The sequence below is a fragment of the Dermacentor andersoni genome, chromosome 10, assembly GCF_023375885.2.
Source record: "Dermacentor andersoni chromosome 10, qqDerAnde1_hic_scaffold, whole genome shotgun sequence".
Classification (NCBI taxonomy): Eukaryota; Metazoa; Arthropoda; class Arachnida; order Ixodida; family Ixodidae; genus Dermacentor; species Dermacentor andersoni.
Window position 1 is genome coordinate 111649674 of NC_092823.1, and position 27444 is coordinate 111677117.

The following is a 27444-nucleotide window of genomic DNA, read 5'->3' on the forward strand; positions in this document are numbered from 1 at the left end:
AAGCATAGCATACATATCGGCGCTAACGTGATCTAAGCTCTTATGCAACGTGACGTATTTACAACATCTGCACGTGCGCGAATCTGATGTGGCGGAAAGAGCAAAGACCGCTTGGTCTACTATAGCGCCAGTCCCAGAAGCAATGCCAACAAAAACAGCCGACTTTTTTTTGCTGGTTTGTCCGTTACCTTGCAAACGTGGCTGGCTTTAGAGCGAGTGAAGTGGTGTCTCTACAGGTTAGAAATGATAAATATGCAAATGCGTATTTTTTTACGCACGCACAAACATGCCAAAGAAAACTGGAGCACACAGGAGACCACGAATAGTTTCATTACAGTAGCTAAGATAAAAAAAAGGAAAACCATGTTTTACGTTTCCGAACGTCTTGCGTAAAGGTTCCATACAAAGGGGCCTTTTTTTTTTTTGCATTGACGCCTAGTGTACGACAGTCAGGTTAATCGTGATAAGAGTTTCACTGCAAACGTTTACGCAGTTTCACAAAGAAACCCGAATTAAAAAAGAAAGTACGTTAATTAAAAAAGTACTCGCTGTTGCTTGTCAGCATATTGAGACCAAATGCACTATTAAAAGGTAAGTAAAGCAATGTGAGTCTAGGAAGAGCACGTACTTAGTGATGATCCCGCTGACAGTGCTATTGAAGTTTAAGAGCGCTTTCATTGTTTTGTTCATTTCAATGTCACTCTATATATGCATCTGTTTGGGAATTATGTTATGTTGACTGTTCTCTTGTGACTGTATGTGCTAATATATTTACACGATGTATATACCACCCGCTGACTAGACAATGTGTTATTAGGCGACAGTATCGTTTGTACTTTTGAGACTTTCAACTACATAAGTGTGGAGACATTTGCCATGTATATTGTATGCACCATGTGTTTCTTACGTCATAGTCTTCCTGTGGAAACGTTGCGTTATAAGTCCTGGTGCTTGTGTGAAAAGATTATTTGATATGTAACCGTGAACCCTGAATGATGTATGACGGAACCACCCAAGAGATAATTAAGGAGTAGCCGGCGCCTTAAATTGCGCGCCAACGTCTCCTTATATCATATACATAAAAAAAAAGAGCGGTAAGAATTCAGATTTTACCAGCCTACGAATAAATAAATAAATAAATAAATAAATAATCAAGCATGCACATCAAACGCGCATGCGCAATCTATGTGAAGCGGAGTAGTTAATTAAATGCTTTACAACTAGTTGCGAAGCGTACAATAGTTGTGTACTTTCGTGCTGTGCAACGTGTATTATCAAGCAATCTTTATGTTAGTGAACTTACCCACTCGTAAGCTATGCCGAAATGCACACTCTAGATCAGGCGGAAGCCCACTGCAAGATGAATTTCGCAGCGGTGTCGTGAGAACGAAGGCTATGTGTAACATAACATACACCTATACGTATAACGATTTCTTTGGTTTATTTTATATATTTTATTTCACATAGCCATTAAGTATGTCGCAGTCGGTGCGTGTGCCCCCAAGCACATAAGGATGACAGGCGTACGTAAAGAGCACTACGGCACACATCTGGCTACACAAGGATTTTGTAGCGCTTCTGCCACATGTAGTCAGACATACCCATTCTGGAGGATTGGCCACGAACGGGGCACTCAACCACTAGCACATACCGAAAGGCTAAATCGAAGAAAATGAATCAAATGGAAGAATTCGCTATACGTGATCCACAAATATAGTGACAAGTTGTTGCGCTTTAGGGATATATTTGAGCCGACATTATACGTGCAGGCAAATATATGTAGGAATTTATTTTCTTGTTACGCCTAACATAAGCGCGCTTACTGGCACTAATATAATTTCGGTCAGTCAAACGGAGGTTGCGTAAGCGCGTTCGCTCGGCCTTTCATTCGGCGCACGTACATCCTTCTTATATATATCAAGAAGTATGTGCGCAAGGATACCGACCAGAAGCCATGCCAAACACGGAAGAGTAGGCTAGGAAAGCTACGCCTCAAAAAAGAAAAAAGAAAAGAGAGAGAGAGAGAGAGAACCTATGGTCTAGCGAGGATTGGCCGTGCGCGCCGGTTCTGGATCCAAGTTAGGATCAATCAGTGAATCAATCGAACACTTTATAAGCACCGACAACATCGAAAGCGTGGGGTGGCAGCGGCGGAATTCCGAGCGCAAGGCTTCAATAGACAGCGCTCAAGATTAGTGAAGCATTGATTTTGACAAATTATCCCGGCCTGTACCGGCTTTCGACTCCAACAGCGATGACAGAGGAGATATCCCAAGAAAACACTGTCCAACTCGATCTGAAGCCGTACAAAAGGGGAACGCAGATGCGCCATGAGCTCTTTTAACGAATACAGAATTTAATTCAACCACAATTCAATTATGAGGCACCGTGTATTTGGGGGATTCTGGATTAATTTCGATCTGTGACGTGTCCGCAATGCAGGGGACAAGGGCGTTGTTTGCATTTTGACCCACTCTAAAATGCGGCCGCCGTTGCCGCGGGATTCGATCCCGCGTCCTCGTGCGTAGCAGCCTAACACCATGCTTTAGCCGATGAGGATAGCAATAGGGGCTTGTTGGTACGGCATATCTTATTTTGTTATAGCGCAAGCTAGACAAGGACAACAGAAGGCACATCTGACACAGATGTGTCAGATGTGCCTTCTGTTGTCCTTGTCTAGCTTGCGCTATAACAAAATAAGATATGCTTTAGCCACCATGGCGGGTTCTTTAATAAATGCAAACATTGCCATTTATATTACGTTGGCCGTGCAACCCGGCACTACTACTCAACTAATCCCTTCGGATTGTAGCTTTTTGAGCACCTGAGCTTTGGGACGCGATTTGCGCATTTTGCTACGAAGTTCTGCAACGTAACAGAAATAAAATACGAGCCCATATCGCGTGGAGACAAACACGTCCGGTTTAACCACCAGCAAAGAGTTCTTCGAGCGCTGAGGAGACACAACAAGAACAAAAACAACAACAACAACAACAACAACAACAACAACAACAACAATAATAATAATAATAAGTTCGAAAAGACAGAATATTTCATTTTCCCAAAACATCACCATTTGCTGTTTTCCTATATATATAAACTATAGTTTTCTTAAGTGTACGGGCTGCACAGCTACGAAAGCATTTTGAGCAAGTGCGACTTGAGCCTAAAGCCAAGCCACAAGCCATATTCGAGCCGCACAGGGGCGGCGCTCTGGAAGTTAAAAGCTGTCTGCGGCTACGGTTTACAGGAGTTAAAAGTCTTGAAGAATAAGATAGTAAGAAAGCCTACTACAAGAAAACGAAGGAGCTGCAGACACTGTCCCTGTTCCTTGTCACGCGCAAGTTTCAGCCGTGCTCCGAAACAGAAAGCAAGCAAGAAAAACAAAAGCGACACCAACAACATAGTGAATTCGCATTGCATAAAAGACGACAGGTCTCGTTTTCAGGCGAGCCCTTCTCTACCGAGCTAGAGGTCGTTTGCCTTACTGGGTTTACGTTGACTAACCAACAAGTTACAACTCGATCCGGGCAGCCCGAGGGTGTGAGTAAAGATGGCTTCTATGACAACGCCGCGTGCGTCGCATTGGAAGCCGCGCACGCGCGGCCCCCTCCAATTTTCGGACGTTCCGAACGACCGCTCGTTCGGGTACCGCCAAGTTACGATGGACCGACGCGATGCCCTAAATACGCGAAAACGGAACATCGCTCGCTTCGAAGACCAAGAAACAATGCGAAGATGCGCTCTCACCGTCAGATGAATCGAGCGGGCGGTGCGTTTGCGCGTGCCTAGGCGTGAATTCTAGCACGCGAGAAAAGCTTAGTCATCGATAACGTTTGGCGTGTGCTGATCAGTTACGCCTACCGAGGGAGCGATAGATTAACCGTGAACTGACCTTGGTGAGACGACCTCGGAGTGTTGATCTCGCACCTGGTGTGCCAGTTCACGTATTCTATTCGCTTTACGCCCCAGTGCACGCATGGAGATGTGAAAGTAGGCTCCGAGTGCATGTGTTTATTTTTTTTATGTGTATGAGCCCAAAGATGCATCTTCATGTTGTGGAAACGATTCGTATAGTATATAGCTGCATTTATTGGAAAAGAACCGTGAACACACTGATATTTGTTACCCCGACAAGTCAGTCAGTCAGTCAGTCAGTCAGTGGGTCAGTCATCAGTAAGTAAATAAGGAAGTAAATAAATAAATATATAAATAAATAAATAAATAAATAAATAAATAAATAAATAAATCAGGTAGTTATTTCACTAAAAGGACACTTTTCATGCCGTAAGATTGATAACACGTGACGTTGAGCTGTGTTCGCAGAGTAAGTAAACGTCGCTGGCACTGCTGTGCATCAACAAAAAAATGAATCATCATCGGTTCATGACTTGAGCCAGCGACATAATATATAAGGTGAACTACTTCCGGTACGAGCCTACAATCAAAGAGGCCTATCCTCACATAAGGAGGATTGTAGAGGCAACAAGGAGTGCCCATCCCAGTTATTGTAGACTGATTATGTTTCAATACCTACGCATTAAAACGGCCTACCTGCGAGCACCGGCAACTACACACCTGCGAACGTGGCAACCTCTTGTCGGGGCGCCCACCCGCACCAGAACGTTTTGATTTTGTCGATTCCCACTCGATCATTCATCTTGCGATGTCGAAGCAATCGTAGGCCTTCAGCTCAGTGACACGAGCCCCCCCCCCCCCCCCCCCCCCCTATCTGTTACCAAATGTAGAGGGGTCGGGCCCCCTAATAACAGCGCCGGCGCCATGAAACGTGACTCCGTCTTCAGAACGTAATGTGCGACACCGTCACCGTGTCTTGGGAGCTCAATTAGAAGCATCCCCTCGGTACAACGAACTACGCTTCGTTATAGCGCGAGCACACGCGTGCTTCAACAAAGGTCCGCCCCCTTTGACATGTACGGAACGCGCGCGCCGTCTCTGCTGCGCGCTTCGGCACGCCATAATGAGTCCGTGTGGGCGGCGCCATTGAAAACGAAGAGGCGTTCGCTGTTGGAAGGAATAAAGATAACATCTCGCGGTGCCGAGAAAGCAGCTCGGACAGTGGAGATTGCGATCAGCCCGCGAGTTCCTTAATGGGCGTTGCAATCTGAGACAATCGGAGTGGATGACGCGCAGGAACATGGACGACATAAGACCGGGGGGGGGGGGGGGGGGGGGGTCTATACGAGAGATTGCTCGTCTGGGTGAAGGCGATGTGGTGCTGGTAGGTAGAGCGCCCCCTCCCGCAGGAAATTAGGTCAATCCGGCCCTTGTAGGCTGCGCCGCGCTAATTGCGTTCAGTGATGTGCATGCCATGAGTGTCTTACTGACCTGCTGAAGAGACGAGCACTAGGGCAACGTACGCAGTTAACGAGAACATACCTGAAACAGTCTTTATCGGTGCTCTTTGAGTATGTGATGTTTATTTTCCCTTTAGAATGACTCATAAGAGTGAGATATGCGAACCATATCCATCACAGTGTCAATGGTACGTAGCTCTTTCCACTTGCTAAACCGAGTCATGAGCCAAGTTCAATCAATAGTTATGTTTTTATTCGTTAAACGGTTCATTTTGCTTGCTTCTAACCGTTTAACGTGCTGTTAAGCCTGGTGTTAATGAGACGCCGGAGCCCTTACGATGGATTGACGAAATTATCTATGAAATTGCCGTCAACTCAGGCCAATCGGCCTGTAGATTTGCTAAAGAACCTCTGGAACTCGTTTCAACGACTTCAGATTTGGAGTTAGACTCGAGAACACGTTGTTGAAGCGGAGCCCTTGGCCGTTCTGCAGTGAACTAGAGAGATAAAGGCATAGCTGGCGCCGGCAGCACGTTGTGGCGCTCTGGCTGCAGGCAATCTATTTAGCTGGAGCTGCGTCATCTGCTGTCTGTATTCACCGGTGAAAGCTACCGCTCCAAAGTCACGGAGGGGACGCCTAAGAGCATCGTTAAAACTGGAGGGGCGGGACATCCGCTCCGGCTGTTTGCAGTTTGGAGGGCCGGCAATTTTTCATGGTCCCATGTGGAGCGAGAGAAAGTTGTCAGCACTGTATAAATTACGTCGACTACTTGCTGAAAGGTTGGGCCCCGTTGTGGGCCTCGTTTCGTGTAGTGCATGTGGTTTATAGGTGAGCTAAAATTACGGCGCGAAGTACCACGGTGAACGTGAAGCTTTACCTATTGGTGTCCCGTTGCTTTTGCGTGCGCCCTGGACCGTGAGCCTGAGGGGGATGTTTTTCGTCATTTCTGTTTGAGCGGTGGGGCATGTTTTGGTACACTGTTTCTTTAATTAGTCAGCCGTGTATAAGAGATATCGTCTCCGGCCTAGCGCAGTGAGCATGCACCGATTTTATTTTCTCTGAACTTTTAGAACTTATTAGACCACATGATTTCGAGCCTGAGTGGTCACCGGAGCGAGTACAGTGCCATAGTTACTTGCACCATTTTAAAGTGGATCACACTAAAAAAAGAGACACACACAAAATAGAAACACCAAAATACAGAGATTCATCAGGGCCACGAACTCATTTACTGAGACAGCAGAGGAGTCTAAATAGTAAACGACACCAATATCTTGTAAAGAACAACTTCCTTGCAGTGATCACGTCGTCTTCGCCTCTTACAGTGCTGCTTGTGGTACCGTGCGGCGTCAGAACGTATCAACATGGGAAAATAGTTTCAGTGCTTCCCGTAAGTCACTTACTGCTGCACTAAAAGACTGTCTGTTCACATATTCCTGTGGTGAACCTTATTTGGAGTGCGATAATCAAGATGTTCCGTGACATATGCGCCGAATGGACGTTCGTCCTTTCTTGTAAGCCCTTTTTCTTTAAGTTCAGCAGCTCCTCACTGTTAAAGCATGGTTGGCCAACAGGGGTTGTCTTGTCCCATCCTCAACCAACGGTCGTCTGGGTCCGAGAGCTGAAGTCATTGACCATAGTTTTCTAGATTGGACAGATGCGGTGTTCTTTTGGGACCATCCTTGAAAGGTCTCTTGGAAAATGCATGGACATTGCACCATACTGGATGCATTCTCTACCCTTTAAGGATCCTGGCCAAGCGCCATATTTGACGTGTTTAACTTGTTGAAGCTATACAGTCTTTGGCGAAGTCGAGTGTCTGACTGACACGCTGAGGCTATCACGTCTACGAGGTCATTTTTCAGTGGAACTGCATCGTATGCGCTCATACGCGGCGCATGTTGCGCAGGGCAAGCCGACAGACTGGATGTGTTGTTGGATGTGGGTGTTTGTCTGCCTGTATATTCAGTGCTTATTCGCGTATGTGGTGCTTTACTGACCCCTACGCTTTTGTTCCGCACGTCATACATAAAAAAAAGGACGGCCACACAGTGGTTAGTGCGTCCATGCAGCTCCCAACCACAGGGGGACGGGTTTGATTATCAGTAGCAGCGGGGATGGACAGTGCTTTTTCAGCTCCTCATGAATATACGGTGAAGCTAAAGACGAGGTGGTGGTTTCCGTTACAGGGGCGGCGTATAACGGAAAGCCCTTACGAACACAGCAAACAGAGCTTCGAGGTTTGAAGAGCTGTCGCACTAACAGAGAGAGAGAGAGATAAAAAAATATGACAGGCATGTTAAGCTATCGAGAGCCAGTTCGCTACTCTATGCTCGGGGAAGGGAGAAGGGGGATAGAAACGAGAGGGACAGAGAGGGTGAGGAAGGTATAGCGAGAGACGTGCACAGAGAACACTGTGGAGTCAAAGGCACTCCCACAAGCCAGACGTTCTCAGGGAGCACAGAAGTGCCGTCACTGCCTTGTGAGCCGATGACCGGTGGGGACGGTACGGTGTTCTAGTATTCGCTGTTCACTCAGAGGGCGACTAGTTTCCTGAATGCGTTGGACATGTATTGTCTGTGTGCTTCAAACTGAGAGCTGTGACACGTTAGGTGGTTGGTGTTCTCGCCGCAGCAACCCCCAAACGTAGGACTGTCACCCATTCCAATGAGTGCTGAATAAGCTTTCGTGAAGGCAACTCCCAACCACAACCAGCAGGCAAGAGACGCTTTGTGCCGGTGCAGTCCGGCCGCAGGTCTGAGTTAGAGCGAAGGGTTTATTCTGCGCAATCTGGTGTACCTTGTATGCACGGTATTAAGCTCGGATAATGAGAGTCTGCGTGCTGGAATACAAAGCTGTCTCGTAGATATTCGACAGAGGATTGTGTCGCAGTATGATTATTTCAAGAAATGATCACGTGCAATGAGATAAACAGTGTCAGCTGGACTACACCGATCCGGGTGTGAAGAGCTGCGGCGAACATCCAAAGTGGAACTGCAACAAAATTTCACTTTGGAAAAATTGGTTCAAGTGAGTAGTATAGGCACTGAAACACTCTAAAAAAGATGCGAGGCTGAGAATCGTCTAATTTGTAGTTAAACATCATCCAAACAGACGGAGTGGACACCTGGTCAAGGCTGTGACGCAAATGCTAAAGCATGGCCTTCGAGATTCTCGGTGCGCGGCGGTCGTCGCCCCAATCTCAGAGGCCTTGGCCAGCGGTAATGGATACGTTACTTTGATTTTAGATATCAGATATATCTTTCTGCGAGCTTCTCGTGAGGCATCCAGCCATGCAAAATGCACTATTCTGCAGGAGGGCTGCCCTATCTGTATAGCAGTCAATCTCAATGTAGGCTTGTTAAGCAGGGCCGAAATTTCTGGGCTGTTGGCCTTTAGGCTTCCACGTTTCTTTCTCAGCGTTCTTTGTTCTTTCAGACTCGCGGAGACGCCCGACTCTTGAACGATGACGGCTGGCCGGCCACGCACTCTCGCACGCGGCATTCGAATTGCAAATTTGCCTTCGTCCCTGTGGGCTCTACACTGGTGCGTGCGTGCACGCGCATGCGCTCGGTTATTTGCGCTTCTGTCCCTACGTGCGCGTGCGTACGTGCACGTGCGTGAATAAGGAAATATGCATTCATGAAGTGTCACTTGGAAAACTCTTGAGGGGAGGCTCGGTCCATTGCCCGGCGGAGACCCAATTTCCGTCGCGAGCGTCCGCAAGGAAGCCCCTTGTGGCCTAGATTCCTTGCGGAGCTCTTGTATTTATTATATTTTTTTGGCGCTTATATTTCTTTCTATACGCGTGTTGATTGCCTGTGTGTCGTCGTATTTATTTATTTATTTATTTGTTTATTTATTCACAATACCTTAATGGCCCATTGAATGGCACTGAGTTAGGGGGGTAACATTTTATACAGAGCAGAAACAAGCTACACCAGATACAAAGTGAGCTAATGTACTTACAAAGATTGTTCTAATGTGCAATAGCGAGAGACAATGTGAATGAGTCGTATGCTTGCGTTTGACTGTGTATGCTCATGAAACTGAAACATTCATTTAAAATATAAAGGCAGATTCTAATTGTCATTTCTTTCAATATTCAGGTAAACGTATTGTACAAAAACCAAACAATCCACCATAAATATCGCGATTACCTTTCCTATTTCCTTGTATTGCGTCCGGAATTTGTATTACGTAGTCTCTCGGCGGTCACTTCCGAGTAGAAACATGCTACGCCTCAGTAAAACGATCCTTGTTGTCTAGAGCGTCCCTCAGCTCGAGGAGACATCTCGCCTCGAGCGGATGGGAACCAGGGCGGCCCTTCGACTAAACTTGTCCTTCCGTTCCAGTGATACCCCGCCGTGCTTCCTGGGTGAATGCATTGTAACCAGGCGCTCTGAGCGTCTACTCGAACGTACTGGAGTGAAAGTGTATTTTCTCGAGCTACTCCTCGTCAGAGGAATCACGGGCGTTCAGAAGCATTATCAAAGTGAGGTGCCATTTTCGACCGATGGGTCCCGATGTGCTCTAGCTGCAAGACGACTAATGGCAATTACAGATGCAAAGCGTGTGGTAATATAGCGCAATGATCAAAGAGCATATTTTGTTGGCGCATCGCAGTATCTATGCAGAGGTTATTGAAAACGTAGCTGTGTTGACCAATGCATTATCTTTCATATCTAACGGAGAAAAGAGTACATAATCTGATGTAAAGAGCAGTGAAAGGGGGCTTGGGTATCCGTGGCACTGGGGCAGGAGAAACCATGAATGAAAGGATGTTACTTTTCAGGGCAATAAAGGTCCTCTCTGTTTCATGGTTCGTTGAAATAAAACCACGGGTCCAACTGCCGTTAAGGAACGCAACGAAAGGTGAAAATAGGGAGTTTTTTGAAATAGGAGATCTAGAGTTAGGGAACGCTGTCGATCAGACATACAAAAGAACAAGAAAGGAGTGCAAAAATTGCACAAGCTGAGTGCTGGGCTTTGAAAACGCAAAGCAGCGGGATAGGGTAGTGTGGTACTATTTCTAAAACTCCTTAACAGCAAGCTTAGTGGCATCAGTCGCAATACCGTTTCAAAGAGCAAGCTCTTGAATCCATCCATGGTAAAGTGCCTTCTTGGTGGAGTCGAGACGTATCGTACAATCTAGGTTCACTTGTGAATACGTGGGTAGGAATGCCACGTGTGGCTTCTGCATCTTTGCCGTCGTGTTAGCTGGTCATTTTAGCATAAAGCACGCGTACCTTGTAAGGTGCCAACTGTGCACCAGTTCCCATAAGGTACATGAAGCTACAGCGCCTCGACAGGCTAGTAAAGAAAAAAGCAGGCTGATAAATCTTTGCTGAAGCATCCAAGTAATAATATTACGAAACATTGCTTTTACGAAATCTTTCTTTTAGAATGGGGGGAAGATGAGAAACATCTTGCGCAAGGCAATTTCGTTGACCTTAAATTCTCCGATATGACTGTGGCGATCGAATGGAAACGACAAGTATGCGCAATGACAGCATAACGGCATGCAACAACTGATTGATGGATTGATTAACATGATGATGGAATGAAATAATTGAACAGTTTGTCTTCGGTCATCCTGTGTATTTTGCTCACGCTAACTTGCATGTCAACGTGAGCTTGAAGGCGACTTGCTGCCAAAGTAAAATTTCTTTCACCTTTCTGAGATTTGCTGAATATGCTTTTTCATGTATTCAAACAAAAAAAAAGCTCTCACGTCTTGTTGTTTCGGAAAACAAACCAAATTTCACAGTCCTCGCACACGTGCTTCGAGTCGGAGACATCTTGAAACAACGCGTTCAAGTGCAACGGATGCATAGCTACACCTGTTCTGGTGAAAAAAATAAGAAGAAAGCTGTTACTCTAGGTAAGTCACATTGAAGCATGACTATTTCGGCAGAAAGCTGAGTTGACATCTGACAATCATGGCCGTAACGGCACTGCCCACTTTGGTTGAAGATATCCTAGCAAGAAATGAGCACCTTCGTTGGTGCTCGGCGTCGCCACTGCGAACAGCAGGATGTTCACAAGTTTTCCCAAAGAGGGAACGCATGGCTTCTGGCTAGTAACACTAAGTGTGACGACCAAACTGACTACGATCAAACTGAGAATACGCCCAAACTACCAATTAAAAGGCACGCTGTAAGATCTCGTGATACCTCGAAGTATGATTAGCAGTTCCACTTATGCCTCTTGATTTTAGTACGACCCCGAAGCTGTTCTAACTTGCAAAAGAAGAAACGCAACTAAGTAAATGAATAGCAGCCCTATGGAACCAACCGAAACTGAAATAAAGAAGCATTGGCTTGGGTGTCTAACGGCTTCACATGGTGGTTATTCACAAGAGGTCGAGCCCTTCAGTCAGACTGAATCTTCGCACACATCACGCATGAAAACACAACTGGCCGAAGCTCCAATCAAAAGCTCGTGATGTCCTCATTTCAGGAGCCATAAGCAGGATCCATGCGTGACCCGGCCTACCCCTATCTAACACTCACGCAGCAGCCCGTTGCCCATTCTATTCCGCGCCCAATCTCCGGCGCGTTTCGACAGCTAATGCTGTGTCTGACCATCGACGCTTCATGATGACCTTGTTGTCCTTCATTCGTCGCCCAGCTACGCTCCTACCCGCTTGTGATTGTCCTTGACCTCTGAGCACATTGTTATGCGTACGTTGTCTTACTTTTATGCACAATTGCGACGATTTTTTTAAGGGAGATGATGTTGCCCAGCGCACAGCGCTTTACGTTTTTTTGGTTATGACGATAATCTTTTTAATCGGACAAATGGCGCGCGCGACGCGAAGGCTCTTGTACAATCTCGAATGCGAGCGAGCATGAGCCGTCATTCTGCAATGTACAATGATATGTGTATAAGTAGCGTACGAACTCGACCCGCTTGACCAGATTTCGAGAAGCGATGACTGTGCTTTCCGGAGAGGGTCAGTAGGAACTCTCGGGTCTCTGCTTGCGGAGTGATCCATACATCCAGCTTTGGTGCTATGCGCGCGTATATACTTCTGGCCACGTACTTCTGGCCGTTATGCTAATTCTGGTCGTGAACTTCCGGCCGTTCATGTTTGGCCTGGCTATTGTTATGTACGAGACACAGTCAAGTACAAGCCCGGAAATCAGAAAATTATTGCCGTCTTCCCGTTTGCTTTTCTATTTATTCGCTAAGGCAAAAAGAAAAAAAAAGAGACCTCAAGTGGCTCGTTGCGATGGCTCGTGACCAAAAAGAACGGCGTCTGATCCAGTGATAACAAAAAAAACGTTGACGACCGGTACAAAAGAAAATGGTACAAAAACAGTTTCGCTGTAAAAAATAGTCCAATTTGTTACAGTTTCTGCCCGATCTGGTTCTTCACCGTCACTACGACGTGACAATATGCTTCTAGGCTCCAGCCATGAATAGGGCCACCCTCCTCTCTTTACTACGAATGGGGGAGCAGAGAGGGAGGTAGCGTTCGCATACACTCACAAGCCACGCTTCTCGACGCTACTACGTGCCGTCAGGCACGCGCGAGCAACCGGACTTGAGAAGGGTGTGGGAGGGGGCTGACGTGCGTGGTGCAAGGGAGAGGGGGTCACGGAGCGCGTTACTTTCTATGCCGTATTCATCTGATTTATAAGCGAGGGTGAGGTCGTGTCTGCTAGGCCTTCGTCGAGTCACCTCGCTGCGCTGTTTGCTCGTGCTCTGACGGCCATATTTGCGTTCTGCACTGTACTGTTGTCAAATAAAATGTGTCATTGTATCACTGGGAAGGCCGGCTGACGCGTTTGTCGGCCAGCCAGTCTGCCGACCGGAGGAATTGATTGCGCGTGAAAAAAAAGAAGAGATAAAGAAAACTGTGCCATTTAGGCAATATCACCTTGAGTAGAAAAGTAGGTCAGTGTACAAGTCAAAATGTCGACGACATGCTAGGGACTTCGTGAGAGATAGTTATTCTCAAAAGAGCCATGTTCAAAGAAAACCTTTTATCAGGTGTATCTGTTGCGCGTACACCTGTTGTGACCACCATCCGACTGACTTTCGGAAATGTCGTAAAAGAACACTGATGTGTCGCTTCTCTTTTATTGCTTTTAATTTTTTTTATTAAATGAAAGCTCAAAGAAAACCTGAGACGCCTTGAAACGCCAGAAAAAATAATGGCAAGCCTGAGAACTCTCTGAATAAATTTACTATAATAGGTTTATGCAAACCAGTTTCCGTATTGTTTCTCAAGAGGTCTATGTGTCATGGCGTGCTGACGCAGAAGGTGGTCACGTTAAGGCATATCATCGAAACATTTTGGCCCTCGCTCCGGCTCGCAGGGTGGATCTGCTATGCGGTTACATCGACCCTCGCAACGAGTAACAGCACAACAGACGAAAGAACGAGTCTGAGCAAGCGCTACAACGTTTCGATGATCTGCTCCCACGTGACTACCTCCTGCGTCGTGACGTCATGGCTCGTACAGCTCCCGGGAAAAGAAACCGAAACTAGTTCGTAGAAGAACGTTTGAAATAATGAATATATTACTGTGACGTGCGGCTCGCCAGTATTTCTACTAGTATTTGGAAGCAAACAACAAACAACAACAAACAAAAAGAAAGTAAAGCTGGAAATTTCACGTCAGTATTCATTTAATGATATTCGCGAAACGTCAGCCCGCTATGTGGGCTTCAATATAGCGGGTTGCTTTAAAAAAAGGAGGAACGCCGCGAATGCTACAAACACACTGGGTATATACGGGCATTTCTTGTTTGAACTACTTACCCCGTGCGGTGCTGAGTGGCGCCGTTGTTCTCGCCCATGCTCACGGCGGCGCGAGAACGTGACGTGCTCGTCTGCGGCGCGGCCTCAAGCGCCAAAATACGTTCCACAGTGTGTGTGTGTTTGCGTGTGTGTGCGCGTCTTCGCGCTTCTTCGCGCTCGCAAATCTCCCACGTTGCCATGCGGAGTGTGTACGCGTAGCGTTTTTAGAGGCATCCTGCTTTCGCCTCGAAGAAATGGTGGCTTATGTGCGCGAAACATCGCGGGGCCTTGAAACACTCCCAGCTCTGTGCCTTTGTGCATGGCTTATCTCTCGTCTGGTAGCTTTCTCGACGTTGGAGAAAAAGAAACCTTCCTACGAATATGCTGAACGGCGAGCTTCGCTGCATTTCGAAGCAGATCCACGACCTCGCACAGAGTTCGCGTGAAAGTACAGTAAAGATCAATGTTATACGGACACTAAAGAGTAAATTATTGTGTGCTGTATTAGAAAGCTGTCACTGCAGCCCTTCTATAACATTAAAAACAGAAAAATCCACCCTTACCGCGGAAAGATGCAGGAGATGCAGAAAACATGCAGAAGCTTGCTCACAGAAGCCAGAAGATCGGCATGAACGCCACTTTGAAGTTACCGCAGCAGCGCCCCATGACGTCGCAGATTTTAACGGCGTTCGCTCGAGCCTAGGTAATTATTTATCGGTAAAGATTAGATACATTCTATCATAAACCAGGCAAGGCCTAAACTTCACAAGTATCAAAAACGTTTACTACGCCACAACAACCGAAATACAAGAAGATGCATTGATGTATGTAACGTCACAACAACGTACCGGCGCTGAGACTATGGCACAAAACATTAAAAATATAACTTTTCCAATAGTTTTCTCTTCTAATAGTATACCTGTAACCACAAAATAAGAAAGAATACATTTATGAAAAACAAATTTATCAGTGGATGTTGACTCAGAGTGTCGCCGCTTTACGTTTAGCCGTACTAGCAAATGGTGTTCCTGCAAAAACAAAATGATTGCTCTTTAATAATTGATTAATGTACTCTGACATCGAATATATGTTGGCAATAAATACGTCACATGTTTCACCACAAAGCTGCAGTGAAAGGATGATATGCGGAAGAGGCACTTATCGAGATAACAACAGTTAGCCTTGTTGTCGATAAGGTCTCTCCACCTTTATAAGTTCGCCATTTATTGTTTGACGATCTGAGTGCAGCGTGCCTCTGCCCCCCCTCCCCCCCCCACCCCGCCCCACATCCTCACTTTTCAATTTCTGCGAGGAAAAAAAAAAACTGCGCATTCATACTAATGAATGCGTTCAGGTTTTATTCGGTCATTGCAATGACCAGGATCTCCAGGACTGGAGAAACAATTGGATGCTGGAACTATAAAGAGCTGTCGGACAAGAACGATAATGTGAAGAAAAAGGAGTCGGTGAAAGAGACATCACAACACTGCCGCTGGAGACTTGGCCCACATTGGGAACTACCTGCGCTTTCTAAATCACGTGGTATAAATAGCCGCATATATGTACGCGCAAGAAAACACACAACCGCACTACCACTGGCCAAAAGGGAGCAATTGGATACGACGTCGTTATCTTTCTCAGGGTCTCTTCTCTTTATTGATTTGTCTCTTTTTTGCTTGAGCACGCTCGTAATCGGACCCGCTTCGACAAATAAGCGATTATCGTGAGGCACGCGTAATACGCCACAATGCGCAGTGGGCTACCGCGACGCGCCGATATGTGGCAGCCGTGGGAGCATGCCCGGTCTATGGCGGCAAATTACCCGTGTTGTCACTGCCCTTATATCATCCATCCGCTGCCGCTTCCCCTCTCGTGGTTGATTGCATTCGCACCAAACTTGTCGTCGACGTACGGTACCGGCCAACCGTTGAAAGGAAAAAACTAACCAAAGCTAATAAATCTGGAACATTTAGTCGCCTTTAACCTAATTGGTGGTAGATATAGAGAGTTTTAAAGATAGGAAACCCGAAGTTAGAGGACTTGGTGCGCCAAGCGTACAAAAGAACGTGAAAGAGAGCAAAATGAATGCAAAACGCGTAAAAAATTGTGTTAGAAACTATTGAAGATGATAGTCAATGTCAGCAAAAGCTTTCCTGCGCAACCCACTGCACGTTCCCATGCCATCCGTGAATAACGAAATCATATGGGCACTGTGACAGACGCTCGAAGGGACACTCTCGCTGCCACCCACAATGATGAAAGATGCTACAGCAAAATGTTGCTTGTTTTAATCTGAGTACCTCAGATGGAAATGTGTAGCAAGCCCCACTATCCACAGTATCCTGGATCGTAGCCTCCTACATGATTTAGGATGCGGTGCCTGGATGCACACCAGTTGAAATGGTTGTCTATCAAGCGGCCTCGCTCGTCGTCGAGGTGCCTCTTGAGGATGGGGCGCTCACAGCTGCCGTTCACCCTACTCATTTCGTCCTCTCCTATTGCCTGGATATTTGAACAAATGTCAAATATCCGCAAATAAAACCTGGATATTTGAACAAATGTCGGATATATAAATCTGGATAGCGGAATGGATGTCACATTCAGTTGTGCAGATTACTTACAGTGCGTAAACTGTCTTGTACGTTTTGCACCTTCGAACATTCCTATCCGCGACAAGATACTGGTTCAACAAGAAATCCTAATTGTGCGCAGATCTAAGAACCTCGACGGGTATGGTTATATTTATTCCACAGGCCAAATTAAAAATTAAATTATGGCGTTTTACGTGCTAAAACCACTGGCCCGCCATAGTGGAGGACTCCGGTAATTTGGACCACCTGGGGTTCTTTGACGTGCACTTAAATCTAAGTGCACGGGTGTTTTCGCATTTCGCCCCCATCGAAATGCGGCCGTCGTGGCCGGGTTTCGATACCGCGACCTCGTGCTCCGGAGCCCGACATCACGGCCACTGAGCAGATTCCACAGGCCAGTTATACTCGTTTTTACATGATCTGCAAGATATCCTCTGGTTCCATTCACATTTCATATGATAACTAACTTTGTTTTAGCTGGTGGATTGTTCCGTGTTTATTGGTGCTCGGAAGTTGGTCTTGAAGGCCGCCTTCTGCTATAACGTACAGTTCAATTTTCGACAGAGGGGCTTTAGAATAATATAGCTGCCTTTCGATGTGCACGTCAATTCTGCCAACAGCTAAGCACAGAAAAGCTAAGGGCGTATGATTATAGACTAGAAATTCGGGCTTGTTAGATTGGCACAACAGGCCCAGACCAACGTACCATGTGCCTAACAGTGCCACCGCTTTCAAGAATTTTTTCATTTGCTTTTGAGCGCCTTCTTTTCATGCTTGAAAACCGCAGGTCGTCCTGTACTGGTGCCATCCACCTGCTGAAACAGTTCAGTGTAATCTCTATGCAATGAATAAATTTCGAAAGACGACTGTTTCGTCAATATGCTGCACGTCATACCCGGATTCACTTATATTTGGGCTGGCATATATGGATTCGCTTATGCGTAGTTGTCGAAGGACAGCAGTAACAATTTACAACAGCCATTGCACAGCCGTACTGGGTGTGACACCTAAACGATAAATTCAATACCGTACAACCAGTAGTTAGCAAATGTTCGCCTGTATCGCAGATACCAAGTTGCCCAAACTGATTCAGAGCTTTTGACATGACAAATTGACTGAATGTTCAGAAGAACGAGGTTAACAGTGCTTGTGTTACAATGTTACGCCATTCCTTCATTTCCTGTTGGCTCGGCTGCAATAATGAGTGCGGAAGCGATACAAACAATCAACATGACTATCGCGTACTTCATGCATGCCCCGTTAATACAACCCTTCCTCTCAAGGTGCTAATATCAGTTCATTAGCACCTGTCCGAAATGATGCCCTGTTCATACTGTTTAGGTTAGCTGCAATTTCGCGAAGCCAAGCAAGACGGCGCAATGCTAACGTACCGGAAAGAAGGAGACGTAATGTGCTCTTGCTTTTACGTCATACTACGTCACGCTCTCCTTAAACCGCGTGGTAATAAAGACGTCGCATCTAGTTAGTTGCGACTTTAGAAATTTAGAGGGATAAACTGACGCCGGGGACGTGAACCGTGACACGTGGAATGAGCGGCTGAACAAAATTGCGGAACGATGTCAGTGGCACACGACTCTCTGAAGTTATGCTCCGTCTCCAAAAGAGATACCTACCGCTGAGCGCGTCGCGGATCTCCAAAGTCACGCTGGTTCAGAGAAAGGTCGCGTGCCACGCGTAACGGTTTGTCCATGCAACGTTGCAGCGCGTCTTTGTAATTATAAACGGGTGGACAGCCGCGCACGGATGCTGTATTGTCCTGCCCATGACCGTAACTATACACCGAGACAAAGCATGGCTTCTAATTATTTCCGGCAGTCGCGCTTTACAGTTTGTATATGGTTGCCTCGTATATTTTGCATTCGTCTCGGTCACGGAAGTCGGGCACTTAAAGGGGGCAAAGAAGTGTAATTGTTTGTTTGTATTTCTGTGTTCCCCGCTATTGCATTGTTTTTAGAAGTTGCGTACCTAGTTTTCTTTGCACTAAACGGTACTGTTTTGTACGTTCGGTGGATTTTGATCCTGCTTGTTCTGCCGTTGTGCATTTGCCTGTGGCTTACTTCATAGCTGAGAGATTTGCTGTGAATTCATGGTCGAAAAAACGGCGCTGCAATTAGGACACGCACAAAGGAGAAGAGATAGAGAGTGAGCGTTTCTGCCATACCAGTCTCTTCTCGTGTTCGTGTTGTAATTTAACCGTGAATTTACCTTTTGGCCTTTCTTGCTTTACATCTCCTGGGTCTATCCTTATTCGGCATATTCGCCGCACCCTAATCAACGCTGATACTTGCACTTATACGCTTCGGCATTACGAATGTACTGGGAGGCCAAAATTCTGCTGCAATATGTGCTTTCCCTACGTTATAAGTACATCATTTTCAAGGGCCCGTTCTGGTTCCCCCTTTGCGCATTATTATATCACCGTGGCGTGACCAGATATCTTCGCGCACACAGCGACCCGATGACCCACTCACGACTTGTCTGTTTACACGCTCGTAAAAAGAAAACAACCATGCCAAACTAGTGTGAAAATTTCTCCGTTGGGTCAATGTTACCGCCCACCTGGAGCCTGGAGCTAACAACAAATAATATATGCTGCAGGTGTTTACGCTATACACTCCTGTTTATAGCCTCTTTTTGGAGACAACTTCCAGTGCATGTCCTGACTAACCCGTCCGCCTTACAGTGGAGTTGGACGTATAGTGTTGGGAGGAGCCGGGTCAGTATACGCACGGTCCACACTAAATGGATTGATTGCCAGAAGAATCGCTAAAATTTGCTGTTTTATTTTACTGTTTTCTTTACCTCGTAGATGCCCTGAGGACGCTTTTAATGCAAAGCATAGCGTAAGCTTAGCGGTCGTGACACTTGTGCGCGCGCGTCAAGGATTCAAGCGTGGTGGGCGCCTGATTATTAAATCAACTTTCCCGGTTCGCATCATTTGCCAACGGTAAAACTGCTTGAACACTCACTCGGCTTGTTTGAGTTCTTACTTATGCCTTTCTTTTCCAAGGCTTCGTACGTGAAGCAATGCAAGCCCTTATTTGTTCAAGGGTCCCTGAAGCGGTTTGGACAAGTTTTGTAGACGCTAACAGTACAGCTACAATAAAACATTCACATCGCAATTTAAGTGATGCGTCTCACATTAGGAGAGCTACGGGCAATTACAAGTTGTCCTCCTCCCTCGCCATGTTTTTCCCAGTCAACTCGTTTGCCGAGTGGTCGGGTCTAAGCACTGCCTTCACTGGCTCTGCGTCGTGATGCGACATCGTGTCGTACACTTCCGGTGTCTTGGTGCCAGCGCGCGAAGCGTCGATCTCCGACCTCTCCGCTAGCCGCCAGGCCATCATTCCCAACGAGAGCTATCCAAACAGCGTCGTGTTTTTGACCCCAGTTTCGACCGTAGTTCGCATAATGGACCCAGAGCAGGAGAGGCGGTTGCGCGGATTTAGCGAAGAGACCCATGGGTTTTGACCCATATAGCGATACGCCAGTCGCTATACGCCATAGACATTTTCAACTGGTTTGAAGACATATATAATTGTGCGGCAGTAAAAATAGCATTGTTGTAATATCATGCACGACGAGCAGCAAATAAGCTGCATTTTATATGAAGTTACTTTGCAACCGAAAAAAAAAATGCGGCAAGGTATCGGCTCCGAGGGATAATTTATTCAACGAAACACGACTTGCGTTCTCACCGCATGAGCGTCAAATCTCCACGCAGGTTTACTTTCATGTTTTGTTTATACTGCTGTCATCGGCACCATTTCCAAAGCACATCAAGACTAACAGCTTTGGGTTGAAATCATGTTTCTATTTCCCACGCATCACCTGTCATCTTAGCACAATAAGCTGCTGGACGTTACGCATCACCTCGAATCTATATAATATTGTAGGACGGGGTCGTTTACGTTGAGCTTGAGACAACTAAACGTGAAACTGACATAAGTTATTTTATATAACCAGCACGATTATAGTACTTTCATTGTATCCTTGAAACTACTCATTCCCGTAAGCTCAGCGTACTAATTGCTTATACAGTGATGGCAAGAACGATCGACATGCTTTTCTTGTTTCCGCTGAACAGGAGAAGAGAGAGCAAATGATAAAGGAAAGGTAGGGAGGTTAACCAGGACTGAGCCCGGTTGGCTACCCTACACTGGGGAAAGGGAAAAGGGGACGGAAAGATTAAAAGAAGAAGAGAAAGTCTACTGGGTATATCGTTCGGTCACTCAGTTCGGATCACAAACGCTGACTCAAACCAGTAGCCTTCAAATATCGCAGCAGAGCTTTTGTGGCCTTTTGTAGCTGCGATATGCGAGGCCATGGTCCCAAGATCTTCTTCAAGGTGAACGGTGTTCTATCTAGCTGATTGAGAGCTGTGCAGAGGTCATGTCTTTCGTTTTGAAAAGATGGGCAGTAGCACAGTAGATGTTCTATAGTTTCCTCGGCACCGCAGGCATTACAGTCGGCGCTATCAGTCATTCCAATCAAAACCGTATATGCATTGGTGAATGCGACGCCCAAGCGTAAGCGGCACAGCATTGTTTCTTCATTTCGCAGAAGCCCTGGTAACAGCCGCAGTTGCATAGAGGGGTCGAGGGAATGCAATCGTTCTTGGGTGAATTCAGGTGTGTGCCACTTCTCTAATGTCATACGGTGTGCTACCTTGCTTAGGTGTTGGGCTGCGTCGGTCCGCGATAAAGGTACAGAAACAAGGGTTGCTCCTTTATGTGCTTTCCTAGCAGCTTCGTCAGCCAGGTCGTTGCCGGAGATACCGCAGTGGCCAGGCAGCCACTGAAACACGACGTCGTGTCCTTTCGCTATCATACGATGGTGCATTTCTCGTATCTCCGACACTAGTTGTTCACACGACCCGCGACGAAGAGATGACAGAAGACATTGTAAGGCCGCCTTCGAATCGCAGAATATTGCCCACCGATTAGCGGGTTGGTTGTTAATGTAATCAACGGCACCTCGGAGGGCAACAAGCTCCGATGCGGTCGATGTTGTCATATGAGAAATCTTGTATCGGACGCTAATTGATCGTGATGGTATAACCACTGCGCCGGTGGAGCTGGTCTGAGTGGAAGAGCCATCCGTATATATGTGGATTCGGTCAAAGTAGAAAGTGTTCAAACAATCCAGAGCTGCTTGCTTCAGGGCCAAGGTAGGCAGGTCGGTCTTCTTCCTTAACCCTGGAACCGTGAGAAAAATCCTGTACAACTATTGGGAGTCGAACTCGAATTACATCACAACCAACTGGGCGCACTGGTTTCTTTCTTTGTTCTTCGGCACCTGACAAAATTCCGACGTATCAGTTTTCACCAATTAGACGCCATAAGGCGGCACAATTGACAACGTAAGCCAGGACATCGGATGGAGCAGTACATAACCAGCGGTTTATTCTGTCGGCCGCTGAGCCTTCTTCCAGCCCTCGCATGCGACAACCAGTCGCAAAACCAGTTCCTCAAAGCCCTTGATCTAGCATTCAACGGCGTCTTCGGCAGTGAAACAGCGCTCGCCCCTCCTCCTTGACTAAGCTACTTGACACGCTTAAAGAGACGAAGGTGGTCTGACCGCAATTGACCGGGTTACGAAGTGCAAATAGAGAACAGCTCCTTCCGACGTGTAACCTGGAAGACGGTTGCGTCAGCGAAAAAAAAGAGTAAGAAGAGAAAGGAAAGAAACAGAAAGAGTGAGGACAACCGCTAAGAAGCCATATTGAAGATGGCCATGCGTGTTACGCTAGAGAACGCCGTTTATGCGCAGTAAACCAGCATAGAGCTTTGCAGTTGGACATCAAAGCAAACGCAAGGTAGGAGGTGTTTACACGTGCGGCCAAGTGCAGTGAACTTGTGCTTGAAAGGTTATATCGTGTTGCAAAGCTTCAAGAGGAGCCCATGAAGGCCAGTTATCGGACATGCATGTGGGTATCGCACGCTGTGTCATAGGTATTTGGGTTACAGACCTTCTAGTCACCAGTGTTTTTACCCTCAGGCACATGTTGCAAGACTCTGACACAGATTGTGATTGGTGACCAGCGTACCAGTTGATGATCACATTTCTATGTACCACATAAGCTAAAAAGCGAAATGTAACGTCTGAGCATAACAACACACCTTGGCACACAACCAGTATTTTCAGTTAGCACCTTTCTTTCTTCAGCCAAACAAGCTGCGCACGCCTTTTCGGGCAGATTGCTAACGAGTGGATTGTGAACAGTTGCCGCGTACGTAGCTCTCGCTGCCAGTTTTCTCGGCGCTAGTGGTTGCGGGGCTCGAAAGATGTGCAAGGCTTACTACGAAAGCTGTACAACTTGCCTGTAGCTGTTTTAAAGACGGTGCATTGTGTCAACGAATCATTCTGCTGAGCAATTGGCTGTCATTTCAGACTATGTAGTTCCTATCGAGCTTGGAACTTTTGGACAGCTGCAAATGTCTGTGGGACACGTCGCAATATGCGCCCTACGCATGTGGCCGTGCTTGCATAATACTAGCATGTCAAATAACCTTTTTCCCTCGTTAGCTTGCTGTGTTGGTGGCTCTAGGCGGGAACAGAAAGGTTTGAAGTGTACGCGCTATGGCAGCGTAGGCACATTATCCGCACTTCATCGCAACATGTGCGCCCTAGTAATTCTTCACGGGAATTCGTTTATTATATACCTCTTTATTGATTTCTGTGGAAATTGCTACTATAGCAATTTTCCGGCTGACAGTAACGGCAAACAGCACCTTGTTTCGCGCTTCTCATAAAGTGAAACTTCTAGTGCAGTGCTATGTCATGAAATCGATGTACGAGTATATGGCTGTTGCGCCGCGACCGATACGCCTCACAGGTCTTTAGCATACTGGACTTCGCTCGAACCAACTAAATGCTGAGCCTCCATGACAGCCAACAATTGCTTCTTGAGACTATGCACTGCACGAAGACTAGTCATTAGACGCTTTCAAGGTCACATCTCAGTCCTAAATATCTATCGCAACATTCCAGTCATAGCTCTCTCTTCATGCGAGACCTCGGTGCATTGCTTTGACCTTTTCTCAGGTCAGCGGCCTCCATTCCCGGATTCACTTTCTAGCGCTGCGCTTTTGATCGAATGCCGTGCGGTGTCTCGGAGGATCTTCGCTAGGATGATCATCCCATCCTCCGCGCCAGTTTTCCTTTCAAACTCTCGCTCTTGAGTAGAGGTTCCCTTTGCGATGACATTCGTGGCTTTATTATGACCGCTGACGCCACTTCTGCGTCAACTTATTTTAGCTCTCCTCTTGTTTCTTGCTTCTCTTTTTTTCTCTCGGATACCAGAATCGCGTACTTACTTCATGGCTCTGTCACGAAACTGGGCCAGCGTGGTTTTTATGTTTAAGTCGCACGCGCGCGCCATTGCCGACGCCACGCTGGCACGACAGGAGCTCTCGTGAAACCCGTGCCATCGTCGGTGCATTGAGCCTACGACGTCATGCAAACGTGGAGGTAAGGCGAGAAGCTCGTGTTACGAAATCCTGCAGCCATAAGATGAGACGCGAAGTCTGAAGAAGAAAGCACGGTGCCAAAGTATATAAGCGTAATGTCACGCCATTATTACAGGATTACTATATTACACGATTACTACGCTTAGGGAAATAACTCTGTGATCTGCAGTAGTGAGAATGCAAAGAAAAAAAAAAGTGGTTAATATTATTAAAACATGAGCTCATCTGACCGTTCAGACGATGGGCTGTGTTTTCAGGTCCTCCGTATGTGCCCCGTGTGACACGGCTGTTCTCTTTACAAGAAAAGAAGACAATGCAGACTGCAGGTGAGCACCGTTGCTTTCAACACAGCACATGTGTGAATAAGTGTGAATGCAGTTCCGGGATTCCTATGTACATGAATGGTGAAAAAAAAAACTGAAAAATAGAAGGCAAAATTGTAGCAGAGTGCTCGATTGGCCCTAACACACGCAAAGCCTACTGACCGACTGCACTGACAGCTATCGAAAGAATGCAGGAAGGGTAACTCAGAATCCTTGGGTGGCAACACTCTTCGCAACATTTCGGCGGTGGAGGTTGTTCTTCAGGGATAGAGAGCGAGGGAATGAGAGATACAGAAATGGGATGGGAAAGGCAGGGAAGTTAATCAAAATATATGCGTCCGACCACCCACCCAACACAGAGAGATGGATAAGAGGAGGTAGAAACACGGAAATAATAGCGGAAGAAAGAAAGTGCTAAATAAAGATTCAGTGAGAATTTAGCGGTAAATACGAGAGAAATGCGTCATCATTACGTTGCACATCAATTATTTAAATAGCGTTCACCACATTGCAAACTGTTGTTCAGGAAGTCACTCGCAACGCGTCCTGGCTAGAAATTTATATATATCGATATATATATGTATACGCTCTTCTAAACTTTACCATCCCCACTCTACCCCGTGTCCGGTTTGACACACACACACACACACACACACACACACACACACGCACACACACACACACACACACACACTTTTTTCAACTCTGACATTCCTAATGCGGATTCATTAAAGCAGCGAGTGGGAAGGAGACACGGGAGTTACAAGGTAGGTCTATTAGGTTACTCGAACGTAAACTCTCTCTCTCTCTCTCTGTATATATACATACATACACATATATATACATACATACACACATATATATATATATATATATATATATATATATATATATATATATATATATATATATATATATATATATATATATATATATAGTCTGCGTGCTATCACCGAACGCTATGTTCCTCATTTATACATGTCATGATCCCCTACAACCTTGGTCCCCCCCATACTTGGTCGTTTTCGCTTTGGGAAAATTTCAAAATGAAGTTTCCGAAATGTGTTGGGGAAGCCTTGCGGCACTGTCGTTAGAAGCGATTCCAGTGTCTTACAAGTCGCCGCCATGCACTCCGCAGTGCACGGTGAAGCAAAACCCTTCTCTCGGCGTACGTGACCATCGCGCGCAAACAGATGAAAGAGCGAGAGGGGCATTGGTGTTTGCTCGCGTTCCTCGCTGCGGTGTGGATGCGGCGAGTCGCGGACAGCGTCAAAGGGGGGAGCGGTGTGCGGATGTGCCAACAAGCAGCCGTGGTCACAGTAGGCCGCCCAAGAGGAGCACGGAGTCCGACAGAGCGCGCAGAACGCGGCGAGGGTAGTGAAGTGTGCGTGTCTCGGTGTGCATGTTTGTGAGCGAGCGGAGTATGTGTACAGCCGCGTCCGAGAGGCGAGGGGAGGTTGCGGACAAGCATAGTCCTCTTGCTCTACCCGTTCTCCGACAGTTTCACGGTCGCGCCCCACTCTTCCGTACCATCTCCGTCGGTGGTGTATGAGAGTGCCTTGTCGAGCAAGAAGCCCAATGCGCGGTTTGCGAGCACCGCGTCTTACCGTTTATATGGTGTGTACGCTTTACCGTCATGCTGCGGCATTTCCGGGAGTGTTTGAAATCTGTTGCTCAGGTTTGCGTGAACTTGATCAGCGACTGCGGCCTCGTAACCCGTGACGCGACGAATGCGTGGGGCCGAAAGGCGGTCACAAGGCGTGAATTTCCCACGACATGGCATCGCGTGCGATGGTGTTCTGAAAATTATGGAAAAAAAGAAACGTTTTTTTTTTTTTTGTGGGTGTAGCAGCTATTCAGTATACGAACTTCGGAAAGAAGAAGGCGCGCCATTTCAATGGCCGCACCTCGTCTTATAAATTAGAGCACCAACACGTGTGATCGTGTGGAGCACCGCTTACCAAAGACACCAATGCGGGGTGAGGTTCTGAACAGGGGCGTTTCAATAGCGCACGGCACAGAACCGGGACGTCACCAAGGTGGACCAGTCGCGAGTCGCCGAAGTGCTGCTTCCTTTGGATAGTCTGTATGATCTTAATTAGCCTGTATATTCCGTGTCTAGCGGTACCATAGGTGAACGGGTGAAGTTTTCCCAGTCGGTCTAATTTATGAATTAGGTAGTCGCTTGCGCAATGTCGACACATATAAGGAAGACGGACGGTATACGCCTGGCCAATGAATCTGCCTCAAGTGCGTCGAAGATGGAGCAAGGACAATAGGAAACACCTACACTGAAGCCAACCCGGGAGTGTAATAATGTGCCAACGCCTCCGCATGGTTAATTTGTTTCACTAGCATGATTAGGGCTATGAAGTTAAGAAAAATAGCGAGCACCGTAGACGCTTCTAAGATCATATCAGAACGACTAACCGCGATTCCTATGATATCTATTACTTCTTATGCAAAAGAACATAGATTTACCGATTGGTGTCTGGTGCGTGTCCTACTAATATCAAGGTCGAATTTGCGAAAGTAGTAGTTCATAAAGAGTGACACCTGTCGGTCGCCTTGGTTTCCTGTCATGACTATCCCCTTCGTACAAACAGCCTTGGGTTGCAAAAAAATAAAATAAGAAACACACTTCATTGTACTCGACAACAACTGTTCAACAAGGACGTGTTCTCGATTCACCGTGTCAGTGACCGCTGCAGTTTTTGGGCACTCCAGAATGAAATTCGTTCGACCAAAACCAAGGTACCGTGTGATTAAGTCTGAAGATACCGAAGGGACTTGCGCTTGAAGTAACACGCACGTTTCACACCCCAAACTGTCGAACAACTGCGCTATATATGAGCACGAACTGATAAAAAAAAGGTAGCAGTGAGGAATCGCTAAGAACGCCGAAATCAAACTCTCCGCTCATCCGGAAAGCGGAGCGCTCCCGAAAGAAAGCACTGCGTGCCA